Here is an 18,864-nt window from a genome sequence, read left to right as displayed (position 1 = left end):
AGTCGCCGCCACTATGCTAAATTTATTAACCCCTAAACCTAAGTCTAACCCTAACCCTAACACCCCCTAACTTAAATATAATTAAAATAAATCTAAATAAATATTACAATCATTACCTAAATAATTCCTATTTAAAACTAAATACTTACTTATAAAATAAACCCTAAGCTAGCTACAATATAAATAATAGTTACATTGTATCTAGCTTAAGTTTTATTTTTATTTTACAGCTGTTTGTATTTATTTTAACTAGGTAGAATAGTTACTAAATAGTTATTAACTATTTATTTAATAACTACCTAGCTAAAATAAATGCAAATTTACCTGTAAAATAAAACCTAACATAAATTACAATAAAACCTAACCTTACACTAGAATTAAATAAATGACATAAAATATAAACAATTACCTTGTCGCTTTAAGTTAATAATAGCTATTTAATATATACTTCTACAGATTTAGCGGAATGTAAAGTGGTAAGGAAAATTGGAAAAGATAGAGCTTACATTTCTATTACTATTTTGCACCAAGATAAACAACCGTGGCTAATATTGAGGTTATATGCGCCTTCTACCTGTGTGTGGTTTTATTCCCTGCTTTATGTACTTATGTATTGAATGTAATGGTGGAAACTGTATGTTTTGAATTCGCACTTGTGGTGCATGTATCTTTGTACACGTTTATTTTCAAATAAAGCTCTTAAAAATTAAAAAAAAAAAAAAAATATATAAACAATTACCTAAATTACAAAAAAAACAAAACACTAACGGCTAGATTTAGAGTTTTGTCGGTAACGACCCGCATAGCTAACGCTGGCTTTTTTCTGGCCGCACCTTTAAAATAACTCTGGTATTGAGAGTCCACAGAATGGCTGCGTTAGGCTCCAAAAAAGGAGCGTAGAGCATATTTAACGCCACTGCAACTCTCGATACCAGAGTTGCTTACGGACGCGGCCAGCCTCAAAAACGTGCTCGTGCACGATTCCCCCATAGGAAACAATGGGGCTGTTTGAGCTGAAAAAAACCTAACACCTGCAAAAAAGCGGCGTTCAGCTCCTAACGCAGCCCCATTGTTTGCTATGGGGAAACACTTCCTACGTCTGCACCTAACACCCTAACATGTACCCCGAGTCTAAACACCCCTAACCTTACACTTATTAACCCCTATTCTGCTGCCCCCGCTATCGCTGACCCCTGCATATTATTTTTAACCCCTAATCTGCCGCTCCGTAAACCGCCGCTGTACCCCTAATCTGCTGCCCCTAACACCGCCGACCCCTATATTATATTTATTAACTCCTAATCTGCCCCCCACAACGTCGCCTCCACCTGCCTACACTTATTAACCCCTAATCTTCCGACCGGACCGCACCGCTATTATAATAAAGTTATTAACCCCTAATCTGCCTCACTAACATCGCCGACACCTAACTTTAATTATTAACCCCTAATCTGCCGACTGGAGCTCACCGCTACTCTAATAAATGTATTAACCCCTAAAGCTAAGTCTAACCCTAACACTAACACCCCCCTAAGTTAAATATAATTTTAATCTAACGAAATTAATTAACTTATTAAATAAATTATTCCTATTTAAAGCTAAATACTTACCTGTAAAATAAATCCTAATATAGCTACAATATAAATTATATTTATATTATAGCTATTTTAGGATTAATATTTATTTTACAGGTAACTTTGTATTTATTTTAACCAGGTACAATTGCTATTAAATAGTTAAGAACTATTTAATAGCTAAAATAGTTAAAATAATTACAAATTTACCTGTAAAATAAATCCTAACCTAAGTTACAATTAAACCTAACACTACACTATCAATAAATAAATTAAATAAAATACCTACAATTACCTACAACTAAACCTAACACTACACTATCAATAAATTAATTAAATACAATACCTACAAATAACTACAATGAAATAAACTAACTAAAGTACAAAAAATAAAAAAGAACTAAGTTACAAAAAATAAAAAAATATTTACAAACATAAGAAAAATATTACAACAATTTTAAACTAATTACACCTACTCTAAGCCCCCTAATAAAATAACAAAGCCCCCCAAAATAAAAAAAATGCCCTACCCTATTCTAAATTACTAAAGTTCAAAGCTCTTTTACCATTACCAGCCCTGAACAGGGCCCTTTGCGGGGCATGCCCCAAGAAGTTCAGCTCTTTTGCCTGTAAAAAAAAACATACAACACCCCCCCCTACATTACAACCCACCACCCACATACCCCTAATCTAACCCAAACCCCCCTTAAATAAACCTAACACTAAGCCCCTGAAGATCTTCCTACCTTATCTTCACCATACCAGGTTCACCGATCGATCCAGAAGAGCTCCTCCGATGTCCTGATCCAAGCCCAAGCGGGGGGCTGAAGAGGTCCATGATCCGGCTGAAGTCATCATCCAAGCGGGAGCTGAAGAGGTCCATGATCCGGATGAAGTCTTCATCCAAGCGGGAGCTGAAGAGGTCCATGATCCGGATGAAGTCTTCTATCAACGGCATCTTCAATCTTCTTTCTTCGGGAGCCATCATCTTCCATCCGACGCGGAACATACATCCTGGCCGACGACTGAACGACGAATGACGGTTCCTTTAAATGACGTCATCCAAGATGGCGTCCCTCGAATTCCGATTGGCTGATAGGATTCTATCAGCCAATCAGAATTAAGGTAGGTAAATTCTGATTGGCTGATGGAATCAGCCAATCAGAATCAAGTTCAATCCGATTGGCTGATCCAATCAGCCAATTAGATTGAGCTCGCATTCTATTGGCTGTTCCGATCAGCCAATAGAATGCGAGCCCAATCTGATTGGCTGATTCCATCAGCCAATCAGAATATTCCTACCTTAATTCCGATTGGCTGATAGAATCCTATCAGCCAATCGGAATTCGAGGGACGCCATCTTGGATGACGTCATTTAAAGGAACCGTCATTCGTCGTTCAGTCGTCGGCCAGGATGGATGTTCCGCGTCGGATGGAAGATGATGGCTCCCGAAGAAAGAAGATTGAAGATGCCGTTGATAGAAGACTTCATCTGGATCATGGACCTCTTCAGCTCCAGCTTGGATGATGACTTCAGCCGGATCATGGACCTCTTCAGCCCCCCGCTTGGGCTTGGATCAGGACATCGGAGGAGCTCTTCTGGATCGATCGGTGAACCTGGTATGGTGAAGATAAGGTAGGAAGATCTTCAGGGGCTTAGTGTTAGGTTTATTTAAGGGGAGTTTGGGTTAGATTAGGGGTATGTGGGTGGTGGGTTGTAATGTTGGGGGGGGGGTATTGTATGGTTTTTTTTTACAGGCAAAAGAGATGAACTTCTTGGGGCATGCCCCGCAAAGGGCCCTGTTCAGGGCTGGTAAGGTAAAAGAGCTTTGAACTTTAGTAATTTAGAATAGGGTAGGGCATTTTTTTATTTTGGGGGGCTTTGTTATTTTATTAGGGGGCTTAGAGTAGGTGTAATTAGTTTCAAATTGTTGTAATATTTTTCTTATGTTTGTAAATATTTTATTATTTTTTGTAACTTAGTTCTTTTTTATTTTTTGTACTTTAGTTAGTTTATTTCATTGTAGTTATTTGTAGATATTGTATTTAATTAATTTATTGATAGTGTAGTGTTAGGTTTAATTGTAGGTAATTGTAGGTATTTAATTTAATTTATTTATTGATAGTGTAGTGTTAGGTTTAATTGTAACTTAGGTTAGGATTTATTTTACAGGTAAATTTGTAATTATTTTAACTATTTTAGCTATTAAATAGTTCTTAACTATTTAATAGCTATTGTACCTGGTTAAAATAAATACAAAGTTACCTGTAAAATAAATATAAATCCTAAATTAGCTATAATATAATTATAATTTATATTGTAGCTATATTAGGATTTATTTTACAGGTAAGTATTTAGCTTTAAATAGGAATAATTTATTTACTAAGAGTTAATTAATTTCGTTAGATTAAAATTATATTTAATTTAGGGGGGTGTTAGTGTTAGGGTTAGACTTAGCTTTAGGGGTTAATACATTTATTAGAATAGCGGTGAGCTCTGGTCGGCAGATTAGGGGTTAATGTTTGAAGTTAGGTGTCGGCGATGTTAGGGAGGGCAGATTAGGGGTTAATACTATTTATTATAGGGTTAGTGAGGCGGATTAGGGGTTAATAACTTTATTATAATAGCGGTGCGGTCCGGTCGGCAGATTAGGGGTTAATAAGTGTAGGCAGGTGGAGGCGATGTTGAGGGCGGCAGATTAGGGGTTAATAAATATAATATAGGGGTCGGCGATGTTAGGGGCAGCAGATTAGGGGTACATAAGTATAACGTAGGTGGCGGTCGGCAGATTAGGGGGTTAAAAAATTTTTATCGAGTGTCGGCGATGTGGGGGAACCTCGGTTTAGGGGTACATAGGTAGTTTATGGGTGTTAGTGTACTTTAGAGCACAGTAGTTAAGAGCTTTATGAACCGGCGTTAGCCCAGAAAGCTCTTAACTACTGACTTTTTTCTGCGGCTGGAGTTTTGTTGTCTGCTCACTTCAGACACGACTCTAAATACCGGAGTTAGAAAGATCCCATTGAAAAGATAGGATACGCAATTTACGTAAGGGGATCTGCGGTATGGAAAAGTCGCGGATGAAAAGTGAGCGTTAGACCCTTTTTTGACTGACTCCAAATACCGGCGGTAGCCTAAAACCAGCGTTAGGAGCCTCTAACGCTGGTTTTCACGGCTACCGCCAAACTCCAAATCTAGGCCTAAATTACAGAAAATAAAAAAAGGATTTATCAGATATTTAAAACTAATTACACCTAATCTAATAGCCCTATCAAAATAAAAAAGCCCTCCCAAAAAAAACAAAAAAAAACCCTAGCCTAAACTAAACTACCAATAGCCCTTAAAAGGGCCTTTTGCAGGCATTGCCCCCAAAAAATCAGCTCTTTTACCTGTAAAAGAAAATACAAACACCCCCAACAGTAAAACCCACCACCTACACAACCCAACCCCCCAAATAAAACCCTAACTAAAAAAACCTAAGCTCCCCATTGCCCTGAAAAGGGCATTTGGATGGGCATTGCCCTTAAAAAGGCAATTAGCTCTTTTACAGCCCAAAAACCTAATCTAATATTAAAACCCACCCAACACACCCTTAAAAAATCCTAACACTACCCTCTGAAGATCCACTTACAGTTATGAAGCCCCGACATCCATCCTCAATGAAGCGGCAGAAGTCTTCATCCAAGCGGCAGAAGTTCTCATCGAAGCCGGCAGAAGTCTTCATCCAAGCGGGCCGAAGTCTTCATCCAACCGGGCAGAAGTCTTCATCCAGACGGCATCTTCTATCTTTATCCATCCGGCGCGGAGCGGGTCCATCTTCAAGACATCCAGTGCGGAGCATCCTCTTCTTCCGACGACTTCTTGCTGAATGAAGGTCTCTTTAAATGACGTCATCCAAGATGGCGTCCCTTGAATTCCGATTGGCTGACAGAATTCTATCAGCCAATCAGAATTTAAGGTGAAAAAATCCTATTGGCTGATTGGATCAGCCAATAGGATTGAGCTTCAATTATATTGGCTGATTGGATCAGCCAATAGGATTGAGCTCACATTCTATTGGCTGATTGGAACAGCCAATAAAAACAAAACACTAAATTACAGAAAATAAAAAAAGGAATTATCAAATATTTTAAACTAATTACACCTAATCTAATAACCCTATTAAAATAAAAAAAGCCCTCCCAAAATAAAAAAAAAAACCCTAGCCTAAACTAAACTACCAATAGCCCTTAAAAAGGCCTTTTGCTGGGCATTGCCCCAAAGAAATCAGCTCTTTTACCTGTAAAAGATAATACAAACAGACCCCAACAGTAAAACCGACCACCCCCACAACCCAACCCCCCAAATAAAACCCTAATTAAAAAAGCCTAAGCTCCCCATTGCCCTGAAAAGGGCATTTGAATGTGCATTGCCCTTAAACGGGCATTTAGCTCTTTTGCAGCCCAAAAACCTAATCTAAAATTAAAACCCACCCAATACACCCTTAAAAAATCCTAACACTACGCCCTGAAGACCCACTTACAGTTATGAAGACCGGACATCCATCCTCAACGAAGCGGCAGAAGTCTTCATCCAAGCGGCAGAAGTCCTCATCGAAGCCGGCAGAAGTCTTCATCCAAGCGGGCCGAAGTCTTCATCCAACCGGGCAGAAGTCTTCATCCAGACGGCATCTTCTATTTTCATCCATCCGGCACGGAGCGGGTCCATCTTCAAGACATCCGGTGTGGAGCATCCTCTTCTTCCGACGTCTTCTTGCTGAATGAAGGTCTCTTTAAATGACGTTATCCAAGGTGGCGTCCCTTGAATTCCGATTAGCAGATAGAATTCTTTCAGCCAATCAGAATTTAAGGTGAAAAAATCCTATTGGCTGACTGGATCAGCCAATAGGATTGAGATTGGATCAGCCAATAGGAATTCAAGGGACGGCATCTTGGATGACATCATTTAAAGAGACCTTCATTCAGCAAGAAGATGTCGGAAGAAGAGGATGCTCCGCGCCAGATGTCTTCAAGATGGACAAGCTCCGCGCCGGATGGATGAAGATAGAAGATGCCGTCTGGATGAAGACTTCTGCCCGGTTGGATGAAGACTTCGGCCCGCTTGGATGAAGACTTCTGCCAGCTTTGATGAGGACTTCTGCCGCTTGGATGAAGACTTCTGCCGCTTCGTTGAGGATGGATGTCCGGTCTTCATAACTGTAAGTGGGTCTTCAGGGGGTAGTGTTAGGATTTTTTAAGGGTGTATTGGGTGGGTTTTTTTTTACTGTTTGGGGGGTGTTTGTATTTTCTTTTACAGGTAAAAGAGCTGATTTCTTTGGGGCAATGCCCCGCAAAAGGCCCTTTTAAGGGCCATTGGTAGTTTATTGTAGGCTATGGGTTTTTTTTATTTTGGGGGGCTTTTTTATTTTGATAGGGCTATTAGATTAGGTGTAATTAGTTTAAATATCTGATACTTCCTTTTTTATTTTCTGTAATTTAGTGTTTGTTTTTTTTGTAATTTAGGTAATTGTATTTAATTTATTTAATTGTAGTGTAAGGTTAGGTTTTATTGTAATTTAGGTTTTATTTTACAGGTAAATTTGTATTTATTTTAGCTAGGTAGTTATTAAATAGTTAATAACTATCTAATAACTAATTTACCTAGTTAAAATAAATACAAACTTAGCTGTAAAATAAAAATAACACCTAAGATACCTACAATTGAACTATTAGTTATATTGTAGTTAGCTTAAAGGGACACTGTAACCAAAATTTTTCTTTTGTGATTCAGATTGAGCATGACATTTTAAGCAACTTTCTAATTTACTCCTATTATCAAATTTTCTTTATTCTCTTGGTATCTTTATTTGAAATGCAAGAATGTAAGTTTAGATGCCGGCCCATTTTTGGTGAACAACCTGGGTTGTCTTTCCTGATTGGTGGATAAATTCATCCACCAATAAAAAAGTGCTGTCCAGAGTACTAAAACCAAAAAAAGCTTAGATGCCTTCTTTTTCAAATAAAGATAGCAAGAAAAATGGGCCGGCATCTAAACTTACATTCTTGCATTTCAAATAAAGATACCAAGAGAATGAAGAAAATTTGATAATAGGAGTAAATTAGAAAGTTGCTTAAAATTGCATGTTCTTTCTTAATTACAAAATAAAATTTTTGGGTTAAGTGTCCCTTTAAGGTTTATTTTATAGGTAAGTATTTAGTTTTAAATAGGAATTATTTAGGTTATAATAGTAATATTTATTTAGATGTATTATAATTATATTAAAGTTAGTGGGTGTTAGGGTTAGACTTAGGTTTAGGTTTAGGGGTTAATAACTTTAGTATAGTGGCAGCGATTTTGTGGGCAGCAGATTAGGGGTTAATAACAGTAATGTAGGTTGCGGCGATGTTAGGGACAGCAGATTAGGGGTTAATAATATTTAACTAGTGTTTGCAATGCGGGAGTTCGGCGGTTTAGGGGTTAATATGTGTATTATGGTGACGGCGATGTCCGGAGCGGCAGATTAGGGGTTAATATTTTTATTTTTTGCGATGTGGGAGGGCCTCGGTTTAGGGGTTAATAGGTAGTTTATGGGTGTTATTGTACTTTTTAACACTTTAGTTATGAGTTTTATGGTACAGCTTTGTAGCGTAAAACTCATAACTACGGACTTTAGAATGCGTTACGAATATTGTCGGTATAGGTTGTACCGCTCACTTTTTGGCCTCCCATGACAAGCTTGTAATACCGGCGCTATGGAAGTCCCATTGAAAAAAGACTTTGCGTAAATTGCGTAAGTTGATTTGCGGTATGGCCAAAAAAGTGTGTGGGACAGCTTTTTTGACAAGGCTCGTAGTAGCAGTGGTAGTGAAAAAGCAGCATTATGACTCATAACGCTGCTTTTTCACTCATAACGCAAAACGCATAACGCATAACGCAAAACTCATAATCTAGCCGTATACTAACACTAATGATGGCAAATGGTGGGTGGAAGAACAACTGCAGCAAACAAGAAGTTGATGAAACGTTATTCTAGATCAAGACAACAAAAAGCGTCTCTTTAAAGGGACAGTATACACTCATTTTCATATAACTGCATTTAATAGACACTACTAAAAAAAATAAGATGCACAGATACTGATATAAAAATCCAGTATAAAACTGTTTAAAAACGTACTTAGAAGCTTTCAGTTTAGCTCAGTTGAAAAGGTAGTTGTAAAGCCCACTGCAAGTGGTAAATAAGACCCTCCCCCCCTCCCACTTCTTTTGCATATGAAAAGACCCTTTACACAAACAGCAGCAAGCTGGAGAAGGTAGCTAACGGTATTCAAATAAAACTTTGGGGCTTGGTTAGGAGTCTGAAAATCAGAGCAATGTTATTTAAAAATAAGCAAAATTATAAAAAACTTAAAAAAAAACTTTATGGGCTTTATAAATAGATCATCTACAAAACATTTATGCAAAGAAAAAATGAGTGTATAATGGCCCTTTAAGTGTTGTGTCTGTTTAAATAGTTCAAGATCTTTGAAAGTCTCTACTTTGACCTAAGAATTAAAGGACCAGTTAACACAATAGATTTGCATAATCAACAAATGCAAGATAACAATACAATACAATAGCATTTACTCTGAATTTCAAATGAGTAGTAGATTATTTTTTTAACACATTTCAAAGTTATATATATTTCTACTCCCCCTGTACTATGCTCAGTAGGAGCTGGTGACTCAAAACAGTGTAAATATAAAAGACTGTGCACATTTTTTTTAATGGAAGTAAATTGGAAAGTTGTTTAAAATTACATGCTGTATCTGAATCATGAAAATGTAATAAAACCTGAGTGTCCCTTTAAGGTTTTCATTAATTTCAGTCTAAGTCTAGATAAAGGTCACATTCTTAGCAAGTGTGGCCTTTATCAGTTTACTAAAGATTATATTAGGACCAAATCTATACTTCAGTGTACCATTGGTATTTTAATATTCTGGTGTTTGGAACACTAAGGTGAACCTTTAGAGTACTCTCTCCAGAATGTCACAAATATCATCTTGTATGATTGCCTCCTGGAGGAACATGTGTTTCACCCTGAGGATGAAGGACAACATTCAGACAGATCCTGAGGGGGAAGGGCAGCCAGGCATTTGCCTAATTTGTGAGTTTTTTTAAAGTCTATACAAGTGCATTGTACATACCTTGTACCAGCGTAAATTTGATTTAAATCAAATTGATTTATATCAAAATGTAAATCACAAGTCAGTAAGACTCAATTTAAATTATGATATTCTTGCTGGTTGATATAGGGGGCCTATGTATCAAAGGTCTTGCGGACCTGATCCCACAGTGCGGATCAGGTCCGCAAGACCTCGCTGAATGAGGAGAGCAATACGCTCTCCGTATTCAATATTGCACAAGCAGCTCACAAGAGCTGCTGGTGCAATGTCGCCCCCTGCAGACTCGCTGCCAATGGGCCGCCTGCAGGGAGGTGTCAATCAACCCGATCGTACTCGATCGGGTTGAATTGTGGCGATTCCTGTCTGTCTGCTCAGAGCAGGCGGACAGGGTTATGGAGCAGCGGTCTTTAGACTAGACTTGTGCATGGTCGAAAAATTCGTTTGGTTCGGATCGATTCGGATTTTTTCGAATTTCGGTTCGGATCGATTCGAATTCGGAAAAATTCGAATGAATTCGTTTCGGATTCATTCAGATTTGAATAAATTCGGCTGGATTCAGTTCGATTCGGTTCGGAAATTTGGAATTTCGGTATGTGTTAGGTGGGATGTGCTGTGTATTAGACTAGTATTATGTACTGTATATTAGGTGTAACCCATAGCAGAGTGATATAACCTAATATACTGTACAATTCTAGTGTAATCCATGGCCATCCGAATCTACCGAATAAATCCGAACTAATTCGGATTTATTCGGTAGATTCGGCACTATTTAAATTCGGAAATTCGAATCAATCCGAATCTCTGAATTTAACAAATTCGGCCGAATTTCTGAATCGATCCAAAACGAATCGTACATGTCTACTTTAGACCACTGCTTCATAACTGCTGTTTCTGGCGAGCCTGAAGACTCACCAGAAACACGGGCCCTGAAGCTCCATTCGGAGCTTGATAAATGGGCCTCATAGTCTTAATATGCACAACCAGATAAAGGTTTAATTTTTAGAACAATAACTTTTCAGTCATTTCAGAAAATTACGGATTTGGTTATATACCATTAGAAATACATAGATATAACCTGCACTCTTGCACATGTTCAGTAAAGTTGGTGTCTCACAAAGTGTGCATATAAAATGATTGTGTGCATTTTCATAATGGAAATAAATTTAAAGTAATCTGAATCATAAAAGTTAAACTTTGAATTTTGTGTCCCTTTAAGAGGTAAGGGGTTTTATTCGGTGTACATAGATTTGCAGAGGAACAATAGAATTAAGGTATTTTTCTAAAATCTGTATGTTTATTTTATAACATTTTTGCACTGAACATGAGGCATGTTATTGCTGCAGACATAATTGCACAGTTTTGAAAACTTCAAAATCAAGAATCTGTGATATGTTCTAGATAGAATAACTGACCAAAAAAATATTAACCGGGCCGAGACTCTAGGTACCCTTAGATGTTTATATAATGTTTGTATTATGTTGTCACTTGTTGTTTGGATTAACTACCAGATTGGCCTTAAAGTTTAAACCTTATTTATCTTGAATGATTATTTCTGGGCTGTAATCTGCAACATCTTATATTGTATTTATTGTTTATTATATTATCTCAAGTTATTTGAGTGACTTCCTTGCTTCCTTGCTCGGACGGAGAGACTGAACCTTTTCAATTGTCCTGTATTATGTTTCATTGTCTTTTTCTTCATACATCTTAATAAAGCTCTTTTGAAAACCAAAAAAAAAAAAAAAAAAATCTTTCAGAAACCTCTGGGAAAGCATGAAATAGTGAATGGATTAATGGAATTAATTTACCAAAAATGTAAACATTGAAGCCATGAATATACTGGTTCATTAAAAACTAATAATAATTTCAGGATAAATTACACTTGGACTACAATGTGTCTGAAATAGAAAGCTATCTTGAGAAATCTTTCCTAAAAAACACCAAAATTTTTATTAAAATCTGATAAAAAAAACTAATCTGGGGGCACCGCCAGTGCTCGTGAGAGATGGCTGCACTCTGAGTGAGCTCCGTATACCTCTTGGGCTAATCTCCCTTCACAGAGAACCTATACAGCCCAATCTAGCTGCAAACAGGAGTGGAAGGCACAGCGGGAGGGTGCATACAGACGGATCCCAGAGGAATGCATAAATAGAGCCGATACACACCGGAGAAGTATCCGGCCGGAGGATGACGCCACGTAAGTAGGCCGCGAGCAGGCCATTCTTAAACTCACGAACACCAAACATACCAAGTACACGGCAGCTCACAGAAAAGCGCAGATACATAATGTAGGCCGCTAATCATGTATCAGGGCTGTCTGAGGCAAACACCAACAATGCTATGACACAGTCTGTGTAATCGGATTGACTCAATCGGACCTGCTTTAGCATACACAGCAGCAATATGTTCTGACAGCACAGGCCAGTAACTAACTTCCTATCAAACCTGCAAGAGGCTGTGAAGAGGGGCATAAAATAAAATAAGGGCTTGGAAATGCTCATATAATTTTCATTCTCACCATAAACCGGACTTCTAGAAAAGGGCGTTAAGGCCAGAATAAGGCTGTATAAAAAAGACATAAATAACAGATTTAAAGGACATTAGTCTTGATTTTCTTTTTCCATTTGTCTTCAAGTTGGACATATAAGACCCTATGCTTAAATAAAGGGCCATAGCATTGATATTTATTGCATACCTGCCTAGCATTCTATGTGTGCATATTTCAGAGGACTTTATATTCTGAGGTTTAACAGCAAAAGGGTAATAGTAGTATTACAGTACTGTATCCTATTTTCTCAAGAAATATGTCTCCAAAAAAAGCAAACAAAGCTGAAAAATCAGGAAGGAAAAAAAAAGACGCCATCTGTGAAAAACTTTTTTAAATGTTTGGAGACCCCATCAACCCTTTATGTAACTAACCCAGAAATTCAAATGAGACCTTCATCACCATCATCAGAATCAAATATGGAATATATTCCCCAGGCAATAGCGATTCTTAAAGCTCTTTTAGACTCACTACCCTCTAAAAAAGATTTCTCAACGCTGATATTACAAGTTAAACAATGCATCTGCGAAGAAATCTCAGACATAAAAAAAGAACTTACAGAAGTGGGCCAAAGGGTAGAAAAGTTGGAGGAAGAATCATCTACACAACACTATGTTATGAATATGTTCTCACGCATGAACCAACAAGACGGCACAATACAGCAATTAGAAAATAAAATAGATGACCTTGAAAACAGAGGCCGCTGCTATAATAAAAGAATCCACGGAATCGCAGAAACAATCAACTCACAAGAACTGGGACAATATGTACAAGCTTTGTTCGCATATCTTATGGAGAAGTCTGAAGATAGCACAATAGCACTAGATAGAACACACCAAGCCCTAAGGGCTAAACCATCTGAGTGAAAAAGCGAGAAAAAAACACCCAATACAAATTAAGTCAACATACCTTCAACTATTTGAAGATTTATCAGCCAAGACCCTACAGAAGAGAAGGGATCTTAGAATCCTAACAACGAAACTTAGACAACATAACATTCCATACAGATGGGGTCATCTCTTCAACTTACAGATAGCCTGAAGAGGCAAAAGATTCATCTGTAACTCCCCAGAAGAAATCACACAGATCTGCAAAGGATTGGGGATTGCTCCACCTTCGCCACCACCTAATAATCCACCAACCTCATCTAAGAACAATCCCCAAGATCCACCATTGCCTCAAAGACCAGAATGGAAAAGGATGGCCTTTAAAAGACCATATAAATCAGCTGCCAAGCCAAACTCTGACACCTCTGATAGTCTGGGAAACACCTAGACATTTTGCAAGTATTATAACCAGTGCCTGCCAAAATGGCTTGGATTTATGTTATTTACGTGTTTTCCCTGCAGGTTAAACTATATAGATATATAGATGCATATAATTTATATTCAGGTTAAATTGTACCCTGTATAGGTTGCTTCAGGTATAGAACTACGTAGCCCAAGAGGGGAATTGTATCCCTCTATACTTAAAACTATTTGCAATTGCTTTATTGTATATTTAAATATGTTTGTTTTTTGTTACGTTTTTAGTATTTATCATACTGAAAGTCATACTTCTCTAGGTCTCATTAAGTATATTTTACTTAAGTAAAAAAATCGTACTGACATGAAACACAATACTGTGCAACATTTAGATATAATCACACAAAATGTGAAAGGTTTTAATTGCACGAATAATAGAGCAAAGGCTCTACAGGACTTAAGGAAAAACGGTGGGAAGATATTATTATTTTAACAAACACATTACAAAGCTAATAAAACCCTGTATTTTTCAACACACTACCCCCAACATTGACATAGCACCAATCCCAATGGGGTAAGCATTTCGATCCATAAATCTGTACCCTTTAAGTTAATAAAAATGGACAAAGATAAGGAAGGGAGATACTTTGGTATTTCAGGCCTCCTGTTTGGAAAACCTATCACCATAGTTAATAGCTATGCCCCGAATAAGCACCAAGACCATTTTAGCAACAAAATAACACCCAAAATATTAGATCTAGTAAAAGGCCCCTTAATATTAGCAGGTGATCCGAACATACCCCTTAATTCCAAAATGGATTGCACAAATCCTGATAATCACACAATTTAAAAAGCTCTTCAGTCCATTTGGAGAATTTTTAAAACATTAACTTTACATGATTCCTGGAGATATTCCCATCCACAAATCAAAGATTATACTTTTTTCTCACACCCGCAAAAGAGTTATTTGAGACTCGATTACATACTAGTGGACCACATAGCCCTTTCACAAATCAGACATATCAACATAAAACACACAATGTGGTCAGATCATTCTCTGGTGGAATGTGTTATTCAGTGGCCATCTTTCCCACTTAAATAATTTTGCTGGAGACTGAATGACACGTTGCTATATGACCCAGCTGAGTTAGAGAGACTCATATCACATTTGGAAACATATTTTACAGCAAATCAAACACCAGACTCAAATTCCAGGCTTGCTGGAAACAGAAGTTATAAAGCAGCAGTCTAAAGACCGCTGCTCCATAACTTGTCCACCTGCTCTGAGGCGGCAGACAGAAATCAACCCGATCAAATTTGATCAGGTTGATTGACACCCCCTGCTAGCGGCTGATTGGCCACAAATCTGCAGGGGGCGGCATTGCACCAGCAGTTCACAAGAACTGCTGGTGCAATGATAAATGCCAACAGCGTATGCTGTCAGCATTTATTGATGGGCAGCGATGTGCAGCGGACATGATACGCTACTTCATATCATGTCCGCTCGTACATTGTTAAATATGCCCCTATGAGTCATATTTAAATAGCATCACATTACCACATTTAACCACAGAAGCAATACAAACTCTGGAGGTGCCTATAACCAATTTAGAAATATCAACAGCAATATCCAGCATGAAACCCAACAAAGCTCCTGGCCCAGACAGTTTCACTAACCTGTATTATAAAACCTTCTCATCACATTTAACACCACATCTTAACGCACTGTACAAATATATCTTCAGATTCAAATGTCTTCCCAGATACAATGCTACAAGCACACATAACTCTCTTACTAAAACCGGGCAACATTCCAAATACTACTGTAAATTTCAAATTTCAGACCCATTTCCCTATTAATCAATGACCTCAAAATATATGCCAAAGCTCTAGCGAACAGATTAAATAAATTATAACCAACTCTCATAGATTTAGATCAGGTAGGATTTGTTCCTCAGCGTGAGGCCAAAGATAGAGCTCCGTAAATTAAACTATGGATGCCTAGTGGTTGAATTTCAAAACTAACATCTCAATGGTTACCCAAAAATAATATTTCATGGTTCGGAAGGATATTGGCATCTAAAATGACACTGCTACTAAAAGCTCTATATATTATGCAAGCCTTTCCAATCCCAGGAGTATCCAACGAGATATATAAATTAAAATCTATAATGAACGATTATATATGTCAAACAAAACCTCCTAGACTAGCGAAATCTATCCTTTACACACCCAAAGAAAACGGGAGGATTGGGGGTCCCTAATTTAAAATGGTACAAGCAAGCGATTTCTTTAACAAGAGTTATAGATTGGTGTAGAATATTCCCATAAGAAAGTAGTGCTCTCAGAATCCCAATTATTAAACACCCTACATGTAGGTGGATTGTGTTGGGCGCCATTCATATTTCACCTAAATAAAACATTCCCATTTCCTATCATAAAAGAAACGTGGTCCGATTGGATCAATATCCGAAACAAATATAAAATATTTTGTCTCCTTACTCTCCTTTAACCACCCTAACTATAAATAGGGAATTTTGAGGTGAGAAACAAATGGAGCTGCCCAAAACAGAATACACCATACAATTTCCAGGACATTATCCCAATATATAAAATATCCAAAAATGTTAAACTGCTCCTCAGGGAACGTATTCAAGACTTGGAAAATACTAACCTAAATTCATGGTTTAAATACCACCAATTACATCACTATATATTACCACACAAACAAAATGGAAACCTTCTTGGATCTCTAATAGCTTTTGAATCTTTATGTATGAATCACATCGTTAAAAGGGGATTAATTTCTTCAACGTATAAACATATCCGACAATCACATCTCCCACAAGTACCATGCTACACCCGTAGGTAGGGATCAGAATTAAAAGTAAATATAACACCTAAACAATGGAACAAATGGGCCTACGCTACGGCAAAATCGGCGCATTCCTCCGTCGCTTTTGAGACAAATAGAAAACTCATCCGTGCATCCGTGTGGTTTCTTCTCTAAGAAATTGTCTCCAGCGGAGTGCAATTATGAAATTAGCGACAGGGAATTACTGGCCATAATTTTGGCACTCAAGGAATGGAGGCAGCTTCTCGAGGGTACTATCGTGCCAGTGCTCATTCTTACTGACCACAAGAATTTAACTTATCTATCTGAAGCAAAACGTTTGTCGCCCTGACAGGCCAGATGGGCGCTATTTTTGTCTCGGTTTAATTATGTGGTCTCTTACCTGCCTGGTAGTAAGAATGTTAGGGCTGATGCCCTCTCTCGACAATTTTCACCTTTGTCCAAGGAGGAGTCTGTACCTACTCCTGTTATACCTCCTGACCATATTTTGGCTACCATACATACTAATTTGACTTCTCCCTTGGGGGAGGAGATCCTGGCTGCACAAACCAATGCACCTCCTGAGAAACCTAGTGGTAAGTGTTTTGTTCCTGAGAATCTTCTAACTAAACTTTTGCACACTTACCACTATCCTAAAGCCGCAGGTCACCCAGGCAAGAACCAAATGATTTGGTCTGTCACTCGACAATTCTGGTGGCCAGGTCTTCGTTCTGATGTTGCTGCGTATGTTGCCTCCTGCTCAGTTTGTGCACAGAATAACCTATTGCTAATGGTGAGTGTCCTTGGACACATCTTTCCATGGACTTCATTGTCGAGCTCCCTGTTTCCAATGGCAATACTGTTATCCTTATGGTGGTTGACTGTTTTCTAAAATGTCACATTGCATTCCCTTGATGAAGCTGCCTACCGCTCAGGAGCTTGCTTACATTTTTGCCCGGGAGGTCTTCCGTTTACATGGGTTACCCAAGGAGATAGTGTCGGACCGGGGTAGCCAGTTTGTCTCCAGATTTTGGCGTTACTTTTGTGCTCAAATGGGGATCCAGCTTTCCTTCTCCTCGGCATATCACCCTCAATCCAATGGGTCTGCGAAACGGTCTAATCAAGCTCTGGAACAGTTCCTCCGTTGCTATGTCTCAGATCACCACAATAATTGGTCTGAACTGTTACCTTGGGCAGAGTTTGCTCGTAATAGTGCTATTAATGCTTCCTCCAAGTTATCCCCGTTCATGACGAATTATGGGTTTCAACCATCCTTGTTGCCCAATTCATTCATGTCTCAGGGTATTCCGGCTTTGGAGGAGCATCTTCGGCAACTCCGTTCCACGTGGGTGCAGATTCAGGATTGCCTTCATCGTTCTATGCAGCGCCAAAAGTTCCAGGCTGATCGTAGGCGTCTGCCCGCACCTTCCTACCAGGTTGGTGAGAGAGTTTGGCAACTTGAACCTTCGTGTGCCTTCCAATAAATTGGCTCCCCGTTATGTTGGTACTTTTCGAATACTCAGACAGGTTAAACCTGTGGCCTACGCTCTTGACCTTCCTCCTGCTATGCGCATCTCCAATGTTTTTCATGTCTCCCTCTTGAAACCATTGGTTTGTAATCGGTTTACCACTGTGTTGCCTCGTCCCCGTCCTATCTTTGTTGACAACCATGAGGAGTATGAGGTCAGCAGCATTATTGACTCTCGTATGTCCAGGGGCCGTGTACAGTATTTGGTTCACTGGAGGGGCTATGGTCCGGAGGAGCATTCTTGGGTTCCCTCCTCTGATGTTCATGCTCCCGCCCTCCTCCGTGCCTTGCATGCCCGTTTCCCCAATAAGCCTTTTGTCCTCCCGCGGGGGAGGGGTCATTGAGGGGAGGGTACTGTCAGGGTTTTTTCCCTGTTTGTTTGCCATGTGCTGCTGGCAGCCATTTTACTCACCTCTCTTCCTGACTATGGTGCATTGTGGGGGATGCTGCTCAGTTCCTGCACTTCCTTTTATGGCCAGACTGGTGTGCATCATCCATGTGAGACAGGATGCAGTCTCAGAATTGTGATGTCATCACTTATTATTTATGATAAAGTAATTTTTATTATTTTGTTGCAAGTGTATAATAACAAAAAGAAATATAAATCAAGAAATTAACAGTACAAGAAAACAGAGATCCTGGTTTTCCAAAATTACATTGTGAATAAAATGGTACAAGTTACGTGTCATTGAGTCATACAATCTCCTTATCATAACCTATAAGGCCACTGTTACAAACAAAGGACTCCATAGCACCCAGCATTTATAAAACAATAATCAATACAGTAAATAATTTTCTCTTTTGGCTGGAGTTAGAGTAACTTAATATACAGTTGTGATGCTTTAAGGTTCGCTTAGGTTACATAATGCCAGGATAAGAAATAATAAATTAAAGAGATTGTGAGGGGGGAAAAAGTTAGAAAGAGCAAAGAGAGAGAGAGAGAAGTGTGGTATAGATGAAGGGGTGTCTCCTGACCAAGCTACTCAGCTTTATTCGGAAGC

Source organism: Bombina bombina, chromosome 5 (genome assembly GCF_027579735.1).
Source record: "Bombina bombina isolate aBomBom1 chromosome 5, aBomBom1.pri, whole genome shotgun sequence".
In the NCBI taxonomy this organism is placed as follows: domain Eukaryota; kingdom Metazoa; phylum Chordata; class Amphibia; order Anura; family Bombinatoridae; genus Bombina; species Bombina bombina.
Note: the sequence above shows the minus strand (reverse complement) of the source record.